Source organism: Arvicola amphibius, chromosome X (assembly GCF_903992535.2).
Source record: "Arvicola amphibius chromosome X, mArvAmp1.2, whole genome shotgun sequence".
Classification (NCBI taxonomy): Eukaryota; Metazoa; Chordata; class Mammalia; order Rodentia; family Cricetidae; genus Arvicola; species Arvicola amphibius.
Genome location: NC_052065.1, coordinates 115,010,681 through 115,015,803, shown reverse-complemented (window position 1 = coordinate 115,015,803; position 5,123 = coordinate 115,010,681). Strand labels below are relative to the sequence as shown.

At 43.3% G+C, this 5,123-nt stretch overlaps 1 pseudogene; it reads left to right on the top strand.

Annotated features, from left to right (window-relative positions):
* Positions 1–1,672: 1,672 nt before the first annotated feature.
* On the top strand, positions 1,673–2,283 carry LOC119805221 (annotated as a pseudogene).
* The last annotated feature ends 2,840 nt before the right edge of the window (positions 2,284–5,123 follow it).

The window sequence follows — 5,123 nt, the reverse complement described above, 5'->3', positions numbered from 1 at the left end:
GGGTTGGCAAGAGGACTGGCTCTGGAGGGGTTCCCAGGAGTTCACGGGGATGGCCCCAGCTAGGACCCTGGGCAGTGAAGGAGAGAGTGCCTGAACGGGCCTTGTCCCATAGTCAGACTGATGACTATCTTGAATATAACCATAGAATTTTTGTCTGGCGACGGATGGAGATAGAGACAAAGACCCATATCAGAATACTGGACTAAGCTCCCAAGGTCCAGTTGAAGAGTGGAAGGAGGGAGAATATGAGCAAGGAAGTCAGGACTGCGAGGGCTTGATCCACCCACTGAGACAGTGTGCCTGAGCTAATGGGAGCTCACCAATTCCAGCTTGACTGGGACTGAATAAGCATGAGATCAAACTGGACCCTCTGAATGTGGTTGATAATTGGGGCAGACTGAGGGGCCAATGATAATGGCACTGGTATTTGTCTCTACTGCATGTACTGGATTTTTGGGATCCTATTCTATTTGGATGCATACCTTCCTATTCCTGGACTTCCCACAAGGCAGGGTACCTTGCCCTCTCTTAGGGCTGGAGGGGGGTGGAGGGAGGGTGTGGGAGGAGCAGGAGAGAAGTGGGAGGAGGGGAGAAAGTGGAAATTTTGATTGGTATTATTTATAAAGTAATAAAAAAGAAAAAAATCTAATAAATTAAAAATATTTATTTAAAAAATAATAACCTTTCTTTTAACTTTAGACAAAAAGGGGATATATAGTGATAGTCTGTTTATGTTTTAATAAGTAAAGCTTGCCTGAAGATCAGAGGGTAAAACTAAGCCACTAGAGGCCAGGCAGTGGTGTCACACAAATTTAATCCTAGTATTTGGGAGATAAAGGCAGATGGATCTGAGTTCAAAGCCATCTCAGTTATACAACATTAATGCAGAATCAGACCCAGAGGGTAGTGGCTCACACCTTTAATCCCAGTACTAGGCAGTAACATGCTGTTAATCCCAGGACTAAAGTAAAGGGGAATATAAAATGACAGGAGACAGAGGCTCAGGGCTCAGTCCCCAATGACTCAGCCTTGGTAAAGGTAATACTTCTTTAGTAACTTTGTTGTTTTGCTTTTCTGATCTTTAGCCTGAACCCCAATATCTTTTATTATTTGTGATACACCCATCTAAATCCCAACACATTTCTTCACAAACTTCAAAAGAACAATACTCAACTCCATACAAGAAAAAAACCCCAGGATAGCCAAAACAATACTGTACAATAAAGGAACTTTTAGAGGCATCACCATTCCTAACCTCAAGCTCTACGATAGAGTTATAGTAATAAAAACAGCTTGGTATTGGCATAAAAACAGACAAATGGGAATGTGCCACCATTGCCTAGCCAACTTCAGCTCAACTTCTAAATGGTGTATATCATAGTTATTTTCTCTTTGTTTAAAGTCAAATATTTTCATTTCAGGGATAATTTATGTACCTAACTGTATTTTAAAAAAAACAGGGGGTGGACAAATGGCTCAATGGTTAAGAGCACTGACTGTTCTTCCGGAGGTCCTGAGTTCAATTCCCAATAACCACATGGTGGCTCATAACCATTTATAATGGTATCTGATATCCTCTTCTGGTGTGCAGGGATACATAAATAAAAATTTTAAAAAATAAACAATAGAGGCTTCTTCCTTTCCTCTGGTGGCAGCCATCAGGTGAGCCAAGATGGGCGCGTACAAGTACATCCAGGAGCTGTGGCGGAAGAAGCAGTCGGACGTGATGCGCTTTCTGCTGAGGGTCCGCTGCTGGCAGTACTGCCAGCTGTCTGCTGCACCGGGCTCCCCGCCCTACCCGGCCCGACAAAGCGCGGAGGCTGGGCTATAAGGCCAAGCAAGGTTATGTCATATACAGGATTCGCGTCCACCGTGGTGCCCGCAAACGCCCGGTGCCCAAGGCTGCGACCTATGGCAAGCCTGTCCATCATGGTGTGAACCAACTAAAGTTTGCCCAAAGCCTTCAGTGTTGCTGAGGAAAGAGCTGGATGCCACTGTGGGGCTCTGAGAGTCCTGAATTCTTACTGGGTTGGCGAAGATTCCACATACAAATTTTTTGAGGTTATCCTCATCCATCCATTCCATAATGCTATCAGAAGAAACCCTGACACCCAATGGATCACCAAACTGGTTCACAAGCACAGAGAGATGCGTGGGCTGACATCTGCAGGCCACAAGAGCCGTGGCCTTGGAAAAGGCCACAAGTTCCACCACATTATTGGTGGCTCTCGCTGTGCAGCCTGGAGAAGGCGCAACGCTCTGCAGCTCCACCGTTACCGCTAATACACATAATGTTTGTACAATTCAAACCCAATAAACAATTTAGGACGGTCAAAAAATAAAATAAAATAAAATATACAAAAACAGACAAATGGAATAAAATTGAATACCCTGATATTAAACCACATACCTAGGAACACTTGCCAAAATTGTACAATGGAAAAGAAGAAATCATCTTCAACAAATGGTACTGTCATAACTGGATGTTGACATGTAGAAGTATTCAATAGACCCATATCTATTCCCATGCACAGCTCAAGTCTGAGTGGATCAAAGAATTCAACATAAATCCAGGTACACTGAACCTGGTAGAAGAGAAAGTAGAAACTTTCTTGTCTTGAATGCATGGGCACAGGAGACCACTTCCTAATATAACACCTGTAGCACAGAAACTGAGAGCAACAATTAATAAATGGGACCTCCTAAAACTGAGAAGCTTCTGTAAGACAACATAGTCAATAAGACAAAACAGCAACCTACAGAGTGGGAAGAAAATCTTCACCAACCCAACATGTAGTCACAAAAAATATATAAAGAACTTAAGAAACTCGACATCAAAATACTAAATAATCCAATTTAAAAATAGGGTAAAAGAATTCTTCCTCCCTCCATCGGGGCCATAACATCCCCAGCTCAGCCTGTTTGGGCGCTGGGACAGGGTTGTGAGCTTGGGAGTTTCTTTGTTTCAATAGCCTGCCTGCAGCAAGGTAGGCCTTTTGTCTGTGAGGTTCCTGGCCACCTAGGGGCTCTGATCCTGTACCAGAATATCCATCAGAGGGGTGAGTGAGTTCCTGACCCATAGCAGCACTGAGGAAATCCAGAGAATCATTAGGTCTTACTACAAAAGCTTATATGCCACAAAGTTGAAAAATGTAAAAGAAATGGACTTGTTTTTAGATAAGTACCACTTACCAAAAGTAAATTAAAACCAGGTGAACAATTTAAATATACCTATAAATTGTGAGGAAATAGAAGCTGTCATAAAAACCCTCCCAAACAAATAAGGGCAACATTGAATAAATGGGACCTTCTGAAACTGAGAACCTTCTGTAAAGCAAAGGACACTGTCATTAAGACAAAAAGGCATCCTACTTTTGAGAGAAGATATTCACCAATCCCACAAAAGACAAAGGTCTGATCTCCAAAATATATAAAGAACTCAAGAAACTAGACATTAAAACTCTACATAACCCAATTAAAAATGGGGTACTAATCTGAACAGAGAATTCTCAACTGAAGAAGTTCAAATGGCCAAAAGACACTTAAGCTCATGCTCAACCTCCTTAGCGATCAGGGAAATGCAAATCAAAACAACTTTGAGATACCATCTTACACCTGTCAGAATGGCTAAAATCAAAAACACCAATGATAGCCTTTGCTGGAGAGGATGTGGAGTAAGGGGAATATTCATCCACTGCTGGTGGGAATGCAAACTTGTGCAACCACTTTGAAAATCAGTGTGGTGGTTTCTCAGGAAATTCGAGATCAACCTACCCCAGGATCCAGCAATACCACTCCTGAGAATATACCCAAGAAATGCCCTAGCATACTACAAAAGCATTTGTTCAACTATGTTCATAGTAGCATTATTTGTAATAGGCAGAACCTGGAAACAACCTAGATGGCCCTCAATGGAAGAATGGATAAAGTGTGGAATATATGTGCATTAGAGTACTACTCAGTGGTCAAAAACAATGGCATCTTGAATTTCACATGCAAATGGATGGAAATAGAGAACATTATCCTGAGTGAGGTATCCCAGACCCAAAAAGATGAATATGGTATGTACTTACTCATCAGTGGATTCTAGGCATAAATGAAGGACATTGAGTACATAATTCATGATCCTAGAAAAGCTAAATAGGAAGGTGAACCCCCTCCCAAAAAAACCATGTAGTTATCCTCCTGGATATTGGAAGTAGACAAGATTGCCAGGCAAAAATGGAGAGCTTGGGGGTGGGGGGATGGGAATAAGGGGAGATGGGGAGAGAGAAGTGAGAAGGGGAGGATGGGGAGAACTTGGGGGAATGGGACGGTTGAGATGGAGGAAGAGTGGATATGGGAGCAGGGAAGTATATATCTTAATTAAGGGAGCCATTTGAGGGTTGTCAAGAGTCTGGACTCTAGAGGGGTTCCCAGGTGTCCAAGGAGATGTCCCCAGCTTGTCCCTTGAGCAGCTGAGGAGAGGGCACCTGAACTGGCCCTATACTATAGCCACTCTGATGAATATCTTGTATACAACCATAGAACCTTCATCTGGTGATGGATGGAGATAGAGACAGAGACCCACATTGGAGCACTGGACTGAGCTCCCAAGGTCCTAATGAGGATCAGAAGGAGAGAGAACATGAGTCAGGGCTGCGAGGGTTGCGCCCACCCACTGTGACCGTGGGGCCGATTTAATAGGAACTCACCAAGGCCAACTGGACTGGGTCTGATGGAGCATGTGATCAAACCAGACTCTGAATGTGGCTGACTTGGAGGGCTGACTGAGAAGCCAAGGACAAAGGCACTGGGTTATGATTCTACTCCATGTACTGGCTTTGTGGGAGCCTAGCCTATTTGGATGCTCACCTTCCTAGACCTGGATGGAGGGGGGAGGACCTTGGACTTCCCACAGGGCAGGGAACCCTGACTGCTCTTTGGACTAGAGAGGAGGGGAAGGGGGAATGTGGGGAGGGGTAAGGAAATGGGAGGAGGGGAGGAGGTGAAAATTTGTAATAATAATAATAATAATAATAATAATAAAAGAAAAATAGGGTATAAATCTAAACAGAGAATTCTCAACAGAAGAATCTCAAATATACAAAAGACGTTTAAGGAATTGCTCAGCATCCTTAGTC